At 45.9% G+C, this 18,485-nt stretch overlaps 1 long non-coding RNA gene across 3 annotated transcripts in view; it reads left to right on the plus strand.

Moving 5' to 3' along the window:
- Positions 1-17,600: 17,600 nt before the first annotated feature.
- The window catches only part of LOC116069138, a 93,163-nt gene continuing 92,278 nt past the window's right edge, over positions 17,601-18,485 (plus strand). For all 3 annotated transcript variants that reach the window (XR_004109867.1, XR_004109868.1, XR_004109869.1), the window contains exon 1: positions 17,601-18,397. This is a non-coding gene — a long non-coding RNA (uncharacterized LOC116069138). The remainder of the gene's footprint in view (positions 18,398-18,485) is intronic.

Consider the following 18,485-nt stretch of genomic DNA (forward strand, 5'->3'; position numbering starts at 1 on the left):
CCCCCCCCCAAAAAAAACAAAGACAAAGACATGTGACTGGCTCTGTATATTCCTGAGTTCAAGAAAAAGCAGAAGGTGAAAATTTCAGAAAGGAATAATTGTATCTTTTGTTGAAGCTCTTCAGAATCAATTCTTTACTTTTTGGTTCGTATTTGATTTAAATCTTACCAAGAAGTGACCAACTTAATATTGACTGCACTTCGCTCTTACATCCCAAGGGAGTTGTTTAATTTTGTTGAATTTCAATTTATTCATAAGTAAAGCTAAGCAGTTCCTCCGAGTCACCACTTTCGCAGTGTGATTCCCTCCTCTCCTAGCAGATTTTCACAGATTCTTCGGATTCTTGGCTGCTTTCAATGCTCTCCACCAGATGGCTCTAGTCTGCCTGTGAAAACCCACGTCCACAGCTTCCTTCCTACTGAGCCAGGCCTGTGATGGCTGGTTCCTTCTCTCCGCACAAATGGTTTCCTTTCTGCACCGCTTTGAACAAAGCCACTTCAAATGTTTGGAAACCTCTTCTTCCTGTGTTCTTTGGCATACTACTTTCATTTAACCATACACCCATACTCAAATAGTCCAGTCATTTATTCAATTATTTTATGGTGGTACTAAGCTGTATTCTCTATGATGGGCTGTAGCCAGGCCTGGTGTCCCCAAAGATGGCCACCGCTGTTGTGAGAAACAGGATGCAGATATACAACAGCTGTTTCTCAGATAAAGATATTTCTTATCCTCACAGGGAACTGCTGTGAAAGCTAGTGACCCATGGTATTGTGGTCTCGTCTTAGAGAATTCTGCATATTATGCTGAAACCACTGGGTTTGGAGCGCTTCTTTTGGAAGGAATTAAGCAGGTAACAAGAAAACATCCATTTACCAACATCTTTTGTTTTGTGTGAATTCTTTTCATGGCCCATTTCCTCACTGAGTGACAAACAAATGAAGGAAATATCAAGCCAAGTTTGAATCTTTAGTTTGAAAATTATTAAATACAAACTGGCTTTATGATGTGATTCAACTCAATCCATAGTCTATACTATGTCATCAAAACCATCTTAATAGTATAGACATATCTGTATATGTATATATACCTAGTAATGAGATATTGACTTGCATTGTCTTCAACTGTGGACTCAGCTTGAAATACTCAAGGGTGTATTCCCACTTTCCATCTAGGAGATGGACTGTTCTTGAAGACTGAGAGCCACTGGTGGTGGTGGTTTTCTATTAAAAGAATGTTTGATGGACTGGAGAGATGACTCAGCAGTTAAGAGCACCTGCTCTTCCAGAGGTCCTGAGTTCAATTCCCAGCAACCACATGATAGCTCACAACCATCTGGGCACAACCAGTGGGCATAGCTCCAATGCCCTCTTCTGGTGTGTCTGAAGACAGCTACAGTATACTCACATATATAAAACAATAAATCTTTTTTAAAACGCTGTGTTTGATAATGTTATGATCTGACAATGAGATGTTCTCTGAAGGCTCCTTGTTGACCACTTGATCCCCAGGTAGCAGCATGGTGTGGTGGAAGTCAGGGAATCCTCTACGTAGGGCCCCCATGTGGAAGAAGTAGGTCAGTTGGGGGTATGTCTCTGAAGGATGTGCCAGGTCCCCAGACACTATCCCTATGCTTCCTGTCAACCATGATGTGACAAGTTCTTCCTCCACACACTCTGCAACCGCGATGTTCATCTCTTCTCGGGCCCTGAGTAATGTAGTCAGGTGACCATGGATTAGAACTTCTGAACCAGGAGAGCTCAAACAAACCTTTTTTTGAAATGTTTCTCTCTCTGTGATATTTATACACAGTAATGTGAAAGGCTGGAGAATCTTAGAATTTAAAATGAGGGCATTTAGTAGAAATGTATGTATTAATGTGTAACCTTTACTTAAAAGAGGGCAAGGAAAACCTCTGCCACAAGCCAAAAAGGTAGAGTAGCTAGTTCCAGGAACTCAGAGCCTCAGGGCTCTGGTTCCCAATACCTGCCCCTCCTGAATGATCCACAATGAGGGCGGAACTAAGAATGAAGGTCTACTGGTTTATGAGACTCTCCACCCTGCCACGACGGATAGATGAAGATTACATTCCTAGAATGAATATGTTTCCCTCCCTAACTGAATACCTTGGGTTGGGTCCCTCAGAAATTTTCCACTGCTTTTATGTTCTGTTTCCTTGGTAACTCTCTCTCCTCCCCCAGCTTCCCTTAAATACCCCACACTTCTTGTGTTCCGGGTCGAACTCCTCTGACTGGCAAGGTCATGAGATCGACCCCGGTACCGGTATCCCCAATAAACCTCATGTGATTGCAGCAAGTTCAGTCTCTCGTGAGTCATTGGGTGGTCGTGTCATCCCGAGACTTGAGTAAGGATCTCCCCAGTTCTGGGGGTCTTTCAAATGAAAATCTCACAGACATGGGTCAAATGAGCGAAGACAGTGACTGGAGATGGCACATAAAGTTACTCATTCAGCAGCTCCCCAACACCAAGGGGTGCCAAGAAGTTTCCCAGTCACTGGGTATATTTCTTAGTAAATAGGACCATGAAGGATTCTGCTCTTATAGACTTGCCATCTTTTAGTTTTTTGTTTGTTTGTTTTAAGAACACAGACAATCAACATGCGGGCCATAAATCTAGCTGTCTCAGTGATCAGCGCCTTGAAGAAAACATGGCGGGGCTGAGAGGTCCAGCATGCCAGGATATCCTGAGGGCCAAAAGGGTTGAGGAGGGATCTGAAGGGTTCCTAGAACCATTGAGCGGGCTGTGAGCTTTCTCAATAGTAGGAAGTCCATCTGAATCTATCATCTCAGGAATGGGAAGCCATGCAAAATCAATGCATGCTTGGCTGAGTGTTGGTTATCCAGGGGCTCTGCCTCATGGTTGAGCTGGTATGGGGCAGGGTATGCGTGTGGGTGGAACACAGCTGCCTGCTATTGAATATATGCAGCCTATATCTTAGAATGGAGCACAGACAGGCCGAGCAGGCTGTCAACCTTTCTGGGGTCATGTAAGCACCGTGGTTCTTATGTGTTTGGGAAAGAGAAAGACAGTCCCCACCCCTCCCTCAACCTCCATCTCCCCAAGTGATCTTTTAAATCACATTTGGAAAGGGAGGTCTTATGGAATTTAATTTGACTAAAAAAAATAAAGGAATTAAAAAAATATATCTCTAGTGTCACAGAGCTACATAAAGCAATGTGCAAGTATTACCTGCCTGCTTTACTTAAAAAATTAAAGTTACACTCATTTATTTAGTGACTTGCATACTGCACGTGGGCAAATGCTTGCCACGGGAGTGAGTTTTCTCTTTCCTCGGTGTGAGCCCCAGGGATGAAATCAGGTGGTCAGGTTTGGAGGCTGACATCGTTACTCCCTGAGCCCGTTTCCTTTCTCACGTTAGAATCTAGGTGGCTCGAGGTTCACCTCATGACTCTCTCCACATAGAAAGCTCCCGTGATTGGCATAGAACAGTAGATAGTCCTTTCAGCACACACGCTCAAGTAAACCAAACCAACAAGTCAATACAGCAAACAGGCAGATTTGTGTGTGCCGAGAACTATGTGAAGGGATGCTATACTGGCCTCCCGGAAGGGACAAGCAAGGGCTCAAGCGGGAGACTGGTTTCTCAGAGGAACCCATTGGCCAGCCAGGATGACTTCCTGGGCATGCTTTTCCAGCCTGGGCCTCGGCCTTCACTTTGTGGGCTTTGTGATCTTGCAGGGTATGGTGATTTGCATAAGAATGGCTTCCACAGACTATAGATTTGAATGCTTGGTCACCAGGGAGTGGCACTATTTGCAAGTGTAAGGAGGTGTGGCCTTGTTGGAGGTGCCAAGAAACCTACAAGGAGAGCTTGTCTCCTCTGCTGTGAGTGTGGGTGGTGCATCTGCCACCTGGTTCCGAGGGCTCTGTCACTGGGCCGGAGCTGGTGCTTGAGGAAACCAGCGCAAACTCCAGCTTAGGAGATTGCCAGAAGCCCACTCAGAGCAACGCCTCCTTTCCGCTCTTGCAGACATCTTGGTTTCAGCAAAAGGTGGTGTAGAAGATGCTACACGTATGCTGTCCTTTGGGTGCAGGTTCACTGAGTGGGCAGGTGGTGTTATCTGCTGGAACAAATTGCTAAGGTTGGAACCCAAACCAGGAAAATGGTAGGTGTGGAGTGGGGTAGAGCGGCAAGAACAGCTGCAGCATCGAGCAGGGAGTGAGTCAGCGGAAAGATCCTCCTGGCGGCCCACGCCTCTGGCACTAAGCTCGGAAGGCCGTCCCACCTTCCCATCCTGCCCCTGCCTAAGGTTGACTGCCCAGACCCATCTAAGCATCACCGGGCTGCTGTTTCTGTAGCCAGGCAAATGCCGCCTTGCTGGCATTTTAGACGTGTCAGTCAGTGGTTTTGTCTTGGGTGGTGTGATGGTATGTGGGGGTTTTTCCTATCTGCCTCCTAGAGCAGGCCCGAGCTCAGTGCCTGTGGTTTTGAGTCTCTCCTTGTTAAATGAAGAAGTTAGTAAAATGTCATTTTCTTCTGTTACTAGATCTGACCCTGCTCTTTCCTAGCAAATGGGACTGGCAGGAGGGTATAGGTAGGTGTCCATGGTCAAAGAGCAATCGTCGGGTTTCACTGGTGGTTCTGCCAAAGCCAGGGCATCAGGTTGGGCTTGGGAAATCTGTTTCTGGATCAAGCCGCGGAGGTTAATGAAAGGGCGGTTCTGATGTTAAAGTCCTGTTCTCCAATTGGTTCTTGACTTGTCAATAAAAAAGGCCGGGACCAATTGCTGGGTAGGAGGTACAGCTAGGACTTCTGGGGCCCAGGAGGAAACGGCTGGGAAGGAGAGGGGGGCTTTTCTGCCCTGCTTTGAAGGAAGAAGCACCCAAGAACCATGTAAGGTCTCCGGGGCAGGGGAGGGGAAACTAGGACCTGCAGCCTTCCCTACAAGCGGGTGGCCGAGGATGACGGGGGCTAGGTGGAAAAAGCCACTAAGTATAGGACATGGGGAGAGATGGAGATAATAAACTGGTAAGGGTATGCTTTTCCAGACTGGAGATATCTGACCCCAACAACTGTGTCAAGAAGGCGAACTGTAGAGGGACAAACTGTGTGTGTCTTTTATCGGCGGATTTAAGGGTCTTGGGTGGGAGCTGGTCGTGTGGTCACCTCCGGAGAAAAGGCGGGTAAATAAAAGGGAAGCAGGGGCAGGGCTGGTGGCACAGACGACCCTGAACCACACTGAACAGGCCAACCTAGACGGGTGAAAAGGACAAGAAATTAAATGCCTTCCGGTGATCTCTCGGATCAACCAAAACCTTCCCTTTGTGCCCCTGAAATTGCTTGTTGTTCTTCCAAGTTAAGTTGCTTTTCTGTCATGGAAAATCAGTGTGGGGTACTTGGAGTACTGGTTCGCACTGTTCCAATAGCCTCAGCTATTGGAGTGATGGAGCCTATTGGTGTGAAAAACAAACAAACAAACAAACAAAAAATGGTCTCCTATACTTTTTGTAGTGAAATCTTTAAACAACCCAAAAGCCTATCATGCTGTTTTGTTGAGTTGTGTCTTTGGTCTCTGTGGTGGTTTGAATAAAAATGGCTCCCATAGGCCCATAGGGGGTGGCACTATTAGGAGGTGTCACCTTGTCGGAGGAGGTGTGTCGCTAGGGAGTGGGCTTTGAGGTCTCAAATGCTCAAGCCAGATCTAGTGTGACATTCACTTCCTGCTGCCTGCTGATCTGGATGTAGAAGTCTCAGGTCCTCTCCAGTATCATGTCTGCCTGCATGCTGCCATGCTCCTCATCATGATGATAGTGGACTAACCTCCGAAATGGTAAGCCACCTTGGCCCTGAGGTCAAGGCAACAAGATGGAAGGAATCTGGGGTTCTTGTCCTATGGGTCTCCTTGCTCTTGTGGATCATCAGGCAGTAGGAGCAGAGACAACAAGAGGGAGGGTTGAGGGTGGGTGTGGGTGAGTCTTGGGTTTCAGAAGCCATCTGGAGAATGACCATATTGGAACCAGTTATCAGAAGGCAGATCCATTTTACTTAGAGTGATTCAAGTCTTATGAAGTTTTGGGGGACTGAAGGTAGGGACATCCAGGATAGACAAAGGTCACTGGATGAGGGCTTAGGGTACCAAAATACCTCATTAGCATGGGGAAGCATTTCAGGAATCTCTGGTGCTGGCTGAAGAGGTTTTATCAGAAGGAGCATGCGGTGGTGGTGCATGCCTTTAATCCCAGCACTTGAGAGGCAGAGGCAGACGGATTTCTGAGTTCGAGGCCAGCCTAGTCTACAGAGTGAGTTCCAGGACAGCTAGGGCTACACAGAGAAACCCTGTCTCGGAAAAAAAAAAAAACCCAAAAAAAGAAGAATTGATCTTGTAATCTAATTAGATTACCGTAGAGGTGAAGGTATGATGTGGGGAGGGTAAATTCCTCAGACAAGGTCAGAGAAGGAGAAGCCTGTCAATGAACGGAGTCTCCCACATTGCACTGAGCCCAGAGGCTATCTGATCATGGTGGACTTCAACCTTAGTTAGGGGAGTATTCCCACATTGTCTCTGAAGAACAGCTCATGGGAACTTACCCGGATTTGTAGAAGTAACTGTTCACTTCTTTTCATTCTTATTTTATTTTTGGTTTATCCATTGTTTATTCTAGTATAACTCTTAACAGATATGCAGCTTAGCAGAACCCACACTGATTTCATACCATGATGTTAAAGGGAACTCTGGCTCATATTCCTAACCCTCTTTGTGTAAGGGCTGCCACAACTATGGTGCGTTTGTTGCTTGGCAGAATATATATTCTTAAATGCTGAGTTATTAATATTTCCCCAGGGCTTTATTTATTTTAGAATATGTTCATCCTTAGAAAAGCCTCTTGTTCATTTGTGACTTTTCTTCATTTTTTTTTCTTATCTTTCTATTCTTAAATTGAACCAGGAAGTCACTTGAGAACATTAATATTTCTCTGCAAGATTGATTTATTTGTCCCTGAACTATAATGTGGCCTGCTGCTAGGACAAGTTCCATTTCTTTGTTCTGACATTGAACAGCCTGGCTGTTTCTAAGACATCTAATGGGCTGGATCCATACCCCCACCCCTAGAGTGTGTATTTGGAGATATTGAGATTACTGAACCATTAATTTTAGATTGTGTGAGCATGTGCATGATGTGATTTCAAATCTGTCCTTTGGCTACTCTGGCGGCTTAAGCCAAAGTTTCAGGAAGAGAGAAAAGCTATCTAGAATTCTTATCTGAATCAAGTCATCACCTGGGTATTGCTAAACTTCTCTCAGAGACTTTGCTGTGTTTTGAGTTAGTTTCCCCCTTACAAGTTGAATGTTCATTCCTTAGCTGGTGGTGCTATTTTGAAAGACTGTAGAACTGGTAGGAGGTGAGAGTGTAGCTGGTAGAGCTAGCTCACCAGGGGCAGGCTCATGAAGGCCTCTGATAGCCTTGCCCTCTGCTTCCTGGTCCACTGTGATGGGGGCTTCTGCACTGGCTCTTGCTGACATGAACTGAGCTGCCCTGTGATATGTTCTATGTCAGGATGGATTGAACCCTCTGAAGCTGTGGGCCAAGACAGATGATCCTTCCTCCTGTAAGTGCTTCTGTCAGATATTGGCGGAACAATGCAAGAGTGGTCTGCCCATTAGCAAGCTGCTTTGTAGATAGTCAGTTCGTTCTGGCTACTCTGCCTCTGCTTGTGAGAACACTTCTGGGGAACCCGGTGAGTTGCTGAGACTGTAAGAGCATCTCCTGTAAGAGCATAAATACAAAGAATAAGCAAAGCAGAGGCCTATGAAATTCCATATTTTTAAAATCACACACACACACACACACACACACACACACACATGCACGTGCGCATGCACACACACACACTGCATGTATATGTATTCTGTGTATGTATGCCAGTGGTGTGTGTGTGTGTATAGGTCAAAGGACAGTTTGTGGAAGTTGGCGTCTCCTTCTACCATGAGGCTCACACTCGGCTCTCCAGGGATGACTGCAAGCGCTCTGATGCACTGAGCCGTTTCATAGATCCAGTTCCAGCTTTCTTACCCCAAGGTCCATCACCATAAAAAGTTCTGAAGTCCAGGAAGTTTACAAAAAAACAAGAACAAGAAACCATAAGCTTCAATAAGCTTATGGAACCTATTAAATTGATTTCTGAGCTTTTTGGCCAAGAGGATGTGCACACAGTTCTGATGATTGTTATTTAGCTTCATCCCCTAATTTATTTGCAACCTTTTACTCATCTCGATGTTCCTATGATTCATCTAACATCCATACAATCCATGGTGCTTCTGAAAAGTTTCTGCATTGTACACTTATTGTGTCTTATTCTTAATTAATAGAATGTTTGGCATTAGCAATAAAAGCTTTGAAATGATCATATGGAACTCAGCGTGGCAACTCAGAGCCACTTCATTACTTAGCTTGGCTTTGGAAAGCTCTTACAGACATAAAAACTTTGTTCCATCTATGTATTAACAAGCAATTTGAGACAAAACAGAGCAGCCACAACAACAGCGATAACAAAAAAGACCTACCTCATACCCTCAAACCTCAAACCCTAATCATTACCCTGTAACACAAATGTCATTATTTCATCGTCCAACCTGGTTAGTGTTTGCACATGTTTACACTGTATACTCTCTACAGAGTTGAAAACTACTTCACGATACTCAAATATATCATTATGTTACTTTCCAATTACAATGATGCCAGCAAAATGGCAAAGGACCCCCCCACACACACATACCTGAATGCCTCCACCATTGGGGTCTACCAGGCTGGCCTTGAACTCTTTAATTTCCAATCACAGCCTCCCAATTGCAGGAATACAACATCATGCCTAGAAGTTTTCTACAACTTCAGTGTCACTGAAACTAGTTTAATGATATAAAGTGTAATTCTATTCCATGGCTAAACACAGATATTAAAATTAAACTGCTGTGGGGTATCGTATAAATGACTGAATCTTCTTTTAAAAAAAAAAATTCATCCCAGCGTTCCCCCCTCCCTCCCAGCCACTCCCCCCCACCGCCTCCCACCCTCCAAAGACACGCTTTCTCTATGTAGCCTTGGCTGTCCTGGAACTTGCTCTGTAGATCAGGCTGGCCTCGAATTGCCTCTGACTCCTGAGTGCTGTGATTGAAGGCGTGCACCAGACCACCGCCGCTGGGCTATTCCTAACACTTTCGAAGGAACAGATCATTGTGTGTGAAGCTTAGGTTAATGAAGCAAAACCTCCGCTGCCCCGGAGAGGCAACCCTCTGTATAGTTACATAGATTCTCCCACTGTTTTTATTGGGTTCGTGGGCTGTAGCGGGAGTTCAGGCCTCCAACTGAACACTAGAGGGTACTCCTGGCTTCAGAATAGTTCTGTCCTTTCTTTTCTCTTTTCTTCCTCCCTAGCATTTTCTCAGGGAAATTGAAGGCTGCACCAGTACATGTGGCTTAATGAATGTCGCTTCCCTGAGTCTCTGGCATGATGCTCCTGGAGGCTCTGAAAGGCAAAGGGATGCTGATGTGTAGCCCCGCTGGAGACACCTGCCTTTTCCTTTGCTTCTAGTAATACACTTGGGAGTTTTCAAGAACATAGATATCAAAGGTGTATCCATTGGAGAAGATGATGATGCTTAAAACAAATAAAAACAACCAAAACCCAAGGCAGCCCTCTGCGAAGAATCTGGTCTGCCTCTAGGCTTGCTCAGCTCCAGCCCTTGATATTTGGTGACTTTTGTGTCAGTTTGGACTGTAATGGGGACTAGATCCTGAGGAGGCCAATTGAAGACTGGCATGGGAAGCAGGAATAGGCACAGAGGCTCTCCCTCGGGAGGGATGGAAAGCGAAAGAGCTGGAAACATCCTGAGTAACTCTGGAGCCAGGACTGATCATCCTACAGGAAGAGAGGAAGCCACGTGGCTCTCTTCAAAAAGCAAACAAAAACCCGATTAGAGTAATGTTTGTCCCGAATCTAGGTAGCCTGCTTCTCAGAGGAGCTCAGAAGTCGTGATGTCATTAGCCCCCAAGGCAGCTCTGTGAAGATAGCTCTCTTGGTGACACCTTGTTTCCTGACAGGAAATCAAATCCCCCAAAAGCGAAGGCGAGAGGCAGAGCCACGCGTTGTCTTATGTAACAAGCTGACTGTGTGGAGTCCTCACTGGGCTGCCTGTGGCTTCAGAGAGGCTCGGAGCGCCGCGTGCTTTATAACCCCACATGGCCTCCAAAGGCTAAAACCTTTTTAGTGCTGTCTGCCAATTTCCCTTGGTTCTATTCTCAAACACAACCAGGGCATCTCCTTTATAAAAATCTCACGGAAGCTGGTAAATCATCCTTTCCTCGACAAGCCAGGGTATGAAGTAGACTTCCTGCCCTCAACAGCAGGAGCGATGGTTCTTTTTAACAGTAAAAGATTCAAAGAATGCTAGAAGTCCAGCAGCTGATGTGAACTTTGGTTTGGGCAAAAATAGGACTATTATACTGAAAAAGTTTTCCAAGCAAAAGTTATTAGAGACCATTAGATGTAAACTCCATTAGACGTAAACTTGCAATTACCCAAAGGAAATATTTCTAATATATGCACAGAGAAATGTCTAGATGTATGGTGATCTTAATGAAACCAACCCCATAGGCCCATAGAGAGGGGCACTATTAGGGTGCGTGGCCTTGCTGGAGGAGGCGCGGCCATGCTGGAGGAAGTACGTTTCTAGGGCTTGCTCAAGCCCAGACCCAGTGTTGCTCTTTTCCTTCTGTCTGAGGATCTGGATGTAGAACTCTCAGCTCCCTCCCCCGCACCGTGTCTGCCCGCATGCTGCCATTGCTTCCCACCATGATGACAGCGGACTCTGAAACTGCAAGCCAGTTGCCTTTGAAATGCTTTCCCTTGTAAGAGTTGCCATGGTCACGATGTCTCTTCACAGCAACAGAAATCCTTACTAAGATAAGCAGTAACCTCAGGGAGTTCATGGTGTTTGTCTGGAGGATAGAGGAAATCCATTTTTTTTCCTCTCCATTTTTCTTTAACATTTTCTTTTCACAATAAGTAAAATAGGAGCTTTGATAACAGAGAAAAAGAACCTTATTAATATCTTACCTTCCCTGTGTCCTTATATATAGCTCCTTAGCAAGCCCATCTCATCTCCTGTCTCCATATCTTTACTAATATGTGACTCATTGTGAGTCATGAATGATCAACTACTTCTATGTTTTAGCCCCCCCCAAGTGTAGGTATCAGAGGAAATCTTAAATAAGTAAAGCTCAGAGTGAATATTTATTTTGACATGGGCACAGCTTGTTGGGGGGCTCCAAGCCCAATTGGCCTGTGGGAAATTGGCAAAGCTGATGGCCCAGACTCAAGAGGAATGGCAAAGCCAAAGTTCTCCTTGGGAGTCTGAGGATGAGTGTGCAGAGACTAGCAACGGTGGTTCCTCCTCCTGCATATTTACCAATTGTTATTGCTGCCTGTAGAGGTCTCCTTCTGAGTCCAGCTAACCCCTCCTCCTGGTGTATATAATAAACATGAGGTTCTGGGTAGCAGCAGTTAGAAAACCAACCTGGTCTCAACCGTGTGTGTGTGTGTGTGTGTGTGTGTGTGTGTGTGTGTCTGTCTGTCTGTCTGTCTGCCTGCCTGCCTGTCTTTTCTCCATTCTCTCTCTGCCTCTGGCCATGGTTCCAAGATGCAAGTTGCATAGGCCATGGCACCAGTGCAGATCTCTCTGCCTTCCTCATTATTCCCGAGACATTTCCAGGTGGGTGACCATCAGGACCTCAGTTTTATCTTACAGTGTCCAAAATGGAACAAATATTCTCTATGTACCTGCCTCATTTACTTGTTTCCCCCCCATACAAATATCTTTCTCATTTTAAAAAATTACAATCAAATTATTACTTAGCTGCGTCCTCTGCTTCTGCATCATGGTGAGCAGAACACCCAGCAGAAGCAACTTAAGGGAGGGAGGGTTGGTTGGTCATGGTGTCCAAGGGTTTCAGCCCATCATGGCGGAGAAGACTTGGTGGAGCCATGGCAGCAGGTGTGCCTGGCAATGGGTGCTCACGTCATGGTGGATCAGGAAGCAGGGAATGTGACAGGAACTAGGGGCCAGATGTCACCTTCAAAGGCCTTGCATTAATGACTTACTTCTTCCAAGAAGGCTCCACAGTCCCCTTTTTTTTAAAAAAAAAAAAATTAAGTCTTTTTTTTTAAAAAAGATTTATTTATTTATTATATGTAAATACACTGTAGCTGACTTCAGACACCCCAGAAGAAAACATCAGATCTCACTACGGATGGTTGTGAGCCATCATGTGGTTGCTGAGATTTGAACTCATGACCTTCAGAAGAGCAGTTGGTGCTCTTAACCACTGAGCCATCTCTCCAGCCCCACAGTCCCTTCTTTAGTGTAAGGCTCTCAGCTGAGCTATCTGGCCCTCCACAGTCTCATAAAGGATCACTGTCAGCTCCGGAACACATGCTTAAAGCACAAGCCTTTGAGGCACGTTTCAGAGGCTGCCTGAACCCCTTGCTTCCATGTCCTTGGCTTGGAAAAGGCTGTCCCGTCAGACATCTCTTTCTTTCTGGCTTTGTTCCCCATCCACTTCCTTGCTGAGTCTTCTGAACTTGAAATTAGTCACTTCTCTTTCAGCTACCCTTCCCTCCCTTCTCCCCACACCACTCTTGTAGGTTGGAAGTTTCCTGTCTGATGTGTGGGCCATGCTAGTAACATCAGAACAGCTTTCCTGCCCTCTAATCCTCCTGGCTTCCCAACCTCCCGACCTCCCCCACTGATACACGCGGTCAATAGGCTAGAAGGCCACAGCCAGTTCTGAGCAGGTTTCTACCTTGAGCTGGCTTCTACTCTGGGCTCCTGGTGATCTACCGAAGTGGCAACTTAAGGGTTCTTTGGAAAGTCAGTTGTGATGGAAGATGTTTTCCTGAAGTGGACACAGGTGTGAAAGGCTTAGGCCAACCCGTGGAGGAACATTTCGCTGAAGCAGACACAGGAGAGAGGATGTTCTGCTAAAGCAAGCACGTGAAAAGACACGGGATAGAGGATTCTTTGCTGACAACACACATGTATTAGTCTGCCTTACATCGTATAGCTGAGCTGCATTTTTCTAGACGCCATAGAGAGAAACACACCAAAAAACGTCTGGTGGTGTGCCACTGTTTCTTGCTGCTTCATTAGACTCGGGCTGATTGGCACAGAGATGTCAGCTGAGACAGGCGCATGTGCATGCCGAGGGTAGACCATGGAGGGCACGTGATGTTTGGAGGGTATAAATAGAACTCAAGCTTGCCTTGCTTAGAGAGCTAGCTGCAATGCTTGTAGGTCTCGCACCTTCGCTGATTTTCACTCCCCTGAGAGAGGCACAGCCCAGAACTTCTCCTGGTGTTTCTGCTGATCCCTCCTGCTGACTTTGAGTGGCGGCTGATGCCTCGCTGTCCGCTAGGTTGTGCCCCTGCTGCCGGTTCCTCTTTGCCATCCTGACTCTACTGAACTGGCCTACTGGTGTGTCTGTGAAGTGTTTGCAAGTGGATCAAGCTGCTGCTGCTGCTAACCTGTGAACTGCACTGCCGATTTCCCCACAACACAGATGGGAGTTGCTCCAAAGAACCTTTCTAAACAGGGCCACTCCCCGCACCCCATATCCAATCTTTCTCACTACCTCTGGTGGGTGGTGGGCTAAAAGGGAGATTAAAGCGTTTAATCATTAAAAAGAGGTTTTGAAAAAAAATTAATGTTACCTCTACCAAAACCAACCCAGGTACTCTTAGGCTTGGATAGGTTTAATTATCCTTTCTAATTTTATTTCCCATCATTCCCCCAATATAAATCTAGGCCCAGGCTGTCTAGGCAGGCTCGCCTTCAGCTATGCATCAGGGCTTACTTTCTTGTATCATTCAGGGAATTAAGCTCCTGAAGGGACCAGGCTGGACACGTCTAGTTCTTTCTATCATTATTTACATGTCCATTGTGTTTTGAGCAAACTCTAGCTTGTTCATGACCCTGTAAAAATTTGACTCCCAGGATGAGTTTCAGCATTTTGAGCTCAACAGGCTTTTTGTCTGGGGAGGGCATTGGGAATGAGCAGTTGATACTGGATACAGAGGTTGACTCTCCAGAGGCAGCTGCTTCCCTTTGAAATTGAAGAGGTTCTCCCGGGAGATGGAGTCGGATCCCACTGCTGAGGGTCAAGAGCAGGAGGACCTGAGTGATAGATGGAAGTGACTTAGACGGGGCATGGGGCTCCCGAGGGGAAATTACTATAAAGACAAGCAAGGTGCGCTCAAATGGCCCCTAGCTGCAGGTCTAGAAGTATAAAGGGAAAATAACACTGGCTCAAGAAGCCAGTCTGATCTGGTCAGGCTGGTGTGGGCAGAGATGGTGATTCTCGTTGTGTGAGTATGAATTACAAGAGGAGTAACATTCGACAGCATAGACGGGCAGAGTTGCTATGCTCTACCCTATGCAAAGGTGGGCATTGTATTTGATTTAGTGTGTGTTTGCATGATGCAGTTGTATATGGTATATGTGCATGTGTGTGTGTTGTATGTGTGTATGTGTATGATGTATTTGTGTATGGTATATGTGCATGTGTGTGTGTGTGTGGTGTGTGTGTGTTATAGTGTATGTGCATGTGTGTGTATGGTGTATTTGTGTATGATGTACTTGTATATGGTATATGTGCGTGTATATGTATGATATATGTGCATGTGTGTGTGTATGGTATATTTGTGTGTGATGTATGTGCATGTGTATGTATATAGTGTATTTGTGTATAGTAAATATACATGTGTGTGTGTGTATCTCTGTGTGTGTAGGTATACTGAAGCAGAGGCCGGAAGAGGTTGTTGGGTGTCCTGCCCTATAACTCTCTACTTCATTCCTTTGAGACAGAGCCTCTCAGTGGACCCAGGGATAGTTTGGTAGCCAGATCCTCCTGTCTCCATTCCCACAGTGCTGGGGTCATAGGTACACAGGCAACCATCCCTGGCTTTTTGTATGGATGCTGAGATCCAAACGCAAGTCCTCATTCTCTTGAATCACATGCTCTTACACTGAGCCATCCATCTCTGTTGTGCCACCAGATGCAATTTCCTGTTTCATTTCATCTGCTTACAGCACCGTGAAGATAGAAGACTATAGGAGAGTCTCTGTATAATTCATACTAAAGCCATTGGCTGCAGAATCTGGCTTCTTGGGCTGAAGATAAGTTTCTGCTCTGTTATCAGCCTTCTTGAAGGTTCTAGAGAGAGGAATTTGAGGAAAAGGAAGCTCATGAAGCCTGAGACACTGCTTACACAGAATGGCTGTCTCCCAAGACTATGAGCTCTGTTGAGTGTAGAGACATTGCCTGTCTTTTAACCATGAAACCCAGTTTTGAATTTTGTTTTTGTTTTTTTTTTTTTTTTTTTTTTTTTTTTTGAGTCTTTTTTTTTTTCTTTTCAAGACAGGGTTTCTCTGTATAGCTCTGGCTGGCCTCGAACTCAGAAACCCACCTGTCTCTGCCTCCCAAGTGCTGGGATTAAAAGCATGTGCTACCAACTGCCCGGCATCCCAGTTCTTGAGTCTTAATGGGCACAATCACGAATGTATGCGTGAGTATCTAGTTTGTTCAACAAATATTACAATGCATGGTAACTTTTATTTTAGAATCTATGTTCTATTAGTATAGTCTGCCACCACACTGGATGTCTGCAGGTGTCATGTTACATGGTGACAGTACTGAAGCAGAACTTCAGGGTGGAGGAGGATCCATGGTATTCGCAAGCACTTGGATGGTTTCCATCAGAGCCAGAACTGGACCTTTGTTTTCTTCCTGGCTGACTCTAGTTACAGCCCTTGGATTTCCGCTAAGTTTCCTCTTATCAGCTCGGGCTCATTGCAGTAGCTTATCAGCATCTTTGTGATCAGGATCTGCCCTTCAGGATACTAGCTATTTCCTCTCAGTTTTGTATCACGTGCTAATTAGATAAGCACACCTTCTCTTGGAAAAACATGGGGAGACATCAAAGGGTTAGGATTGAAATGAATTCATCAATTAACACCATGAAATGGGGTCAGCTAGAAAAAACATTTAAAGATGTTGTTATCCCCCCCACAAATGCAGTTTCGAGGGAAAACGCCACCAGGACACCGCTAGGAGATTTAACTGCTGCTTCCATTTCTGCCAGTTAGTATTTCTGTGACCTTGGGTGAGACACATAGTCTTTCTGGATTTCACTGTGTGGAGATTGGGATAGCTCATGCTTTGGGCTGAGCCTTGTGGTTTCCTGGATGGATCTACCCCAGTCAGACCCCTTCTTCCATAGTTTCCCCGGGCTCAGGCCCTCTGTACACAGATCACCTGCTCCTTTAGACCAACCCCGGGCAAGGCAGAAACATTTTAAGAGTACTTTTCTGATAGAAACTATAGCTCCCCCCTCCCCCAGGAAATAGAAAGGATACTGTCCATTCACCAAGACTTTGATGAGTTTCCATTACACTACAGTCACAGTGCTGGATTGTGGAGATTGAATAGAGAAAGAGAACACCTACGTAGATGGCTGGTGATCTACAGTTGATGGGGTGAGGGATGGGAGAGGGCAGCTGAGGAATATACAACCAGATACACTGCTAGTGGAAGTGTTTGCGAGTAAGTAGGGATTGGACTGTGGCTGGGTGGCTGTTATTTTAGGCAGGCCATTAGAGAGGAGTTTTCTTAAAGAAGCTGACACAAGCAGAGCTCTGAGCAACATGAGCTATGGGGGATGAGCTGTGGGGGATGGGCTATGGGGATGGGCTATGGGGGATGAGCTGTGGGGGGATGAACTGTGGGGGATGGGCTGTGGGGGATGAGCTGTGGGGCATGAGCTGTGGCAGAGAGCAGATGCTTTGGATGGGGAGAACTCTCTGGGGTCTGGGAGCAGCAGAGGCACATGAAAAGGAAGATCCAGTCAGGGAAAGATGAGGCAGAAGAGGTGGCCAAGGGGCTTTGGAGTCCGGATGAAGACTACACCTCACTCTGAGGTGAGGGAGAAGCTCTGGGAGACTTCTCTGATCAGAGAGGGATCATGATCGTATTTAAATATTTAAAGGATCACCACAGGCCGAAATACAGGTATGGGGAACAGGAGCCCTGACCTAAGGTCATTAGGTCAGCATTGGGTGGTGAGGGGTTACAGATTGGGATGTAACTGCCAAGATGGTCAGCAGAGCAAGGGGTAGGATGGATGGATGAATGGAGAGGGGGGTGGGGGAACACAGGGAGACAGAGATGGGGAGACAGACAGACAGACACACACACACTCACACACACATACACACACAGAGACAGAAACAAAGACAGAAAGACAGAGAGAGGAGAATCTAACCTAAGCCAAAGTTGATGCCACGATTGATTTCTCATCTTTGTCAGGAGAATGATGGTGGAGTTGTTGCCCAGAAAAGACAGAAACACTTGAAAGTGGACATAAACGAGACCTTGGAAATGAGAAGTCTGAGATGGGTTTTCAATACTGGAATGAATTGGAGTTTGCTTTACAAAAGGAAACTGCAATAGCTGTGTGAGGAGACTTGGTATCCTATGGAGAGGTACTTTAAAATCAAACGCAGGCATTTCTGCATTCCTGGGTCTTGAACTTTGTTCTTGGTCCTCCGTTTGACTTTTTGCATAAAGTCTCCATATTTACCACCAGTTGAAGGCTGGTTTTCCCTGTTAGAAGGCTAACTTTCTTCAACTGCGATTTTAGAGGGAGGGTCGACCACAGCATTCTTGCCAGAGGCAGGGAGATGCCCCGGCTAAGAGTCCTGGGCTTTTCCTCAATGGGAAGCAGAGTCTTTGCTGTCTGCTTGGTCCATTTAGGCTACTGCTGTTGCCTTATTTACGGAGTGGAGGCGGGAAAGAGCCCCCAGAGTAGCCACTCCACTGTCCAGCTTCTACCTTTTCCCCAATGGCTATAGAAGTCTAAGCAAGTTTCAGGCTGACTTCCATCGAGTGAGGTCTCAGTAAGGGAAGAGTCAACCCAGTGATTGTAGGTAACTAATTTTTTTTTTTTCTGTAAGTTAAGGAGTGTGCTGACGCTAAGACAATTTCCCAAGGTTCTGAATGTCAAGGCCCCCACCCCCATTCTCTCTCACTCTTGAAGCTGAGAAGGATTCTGTAGGTAGCAATAAGATTTTTACATTGGATGCTGCCCATGGTATCTCTGTCTCGGAGAGCTGGAGCTCATAGCTGTGATTCCTCCCCACCAGTTTCTTTTGCTTCCTTTTATTCTCTGTGAAGGTGTTAATGAACAGTTAATTGCTTAAGGGTGGGCTTGCTGACAAAGAAGAATAAGGACAGGAAAGCAGAGATAACAGTTTGAAGACCTGTGAATAGAGAACTGTAAAAGCGTGTTTCCGCAGAGCCTCAGGTGAGGGTGAGGCGGATTAAGGTAGTTCTTTACCTCGGGCTCCTACCCAGCATCTCCACTCTCATCTCCTTCCTTTATTTTGTTTTGT

This window comes from Mastomys coucha, unplaced genomic scaffold (genome assembly GCF_008632895.1).
Source record: "Mastomys coucha isolate ucsf_1 unplaced genomic scaffold, UCSF_Mcou_1 pScaffold22, whole genome shotgun sequence".
Classification (NCBI taxonomy): Eukaryota; Metazoa; Chordata; class Mammalia; order Rodentia; family Muridae; genus Mastomys; species Mastomys coucha.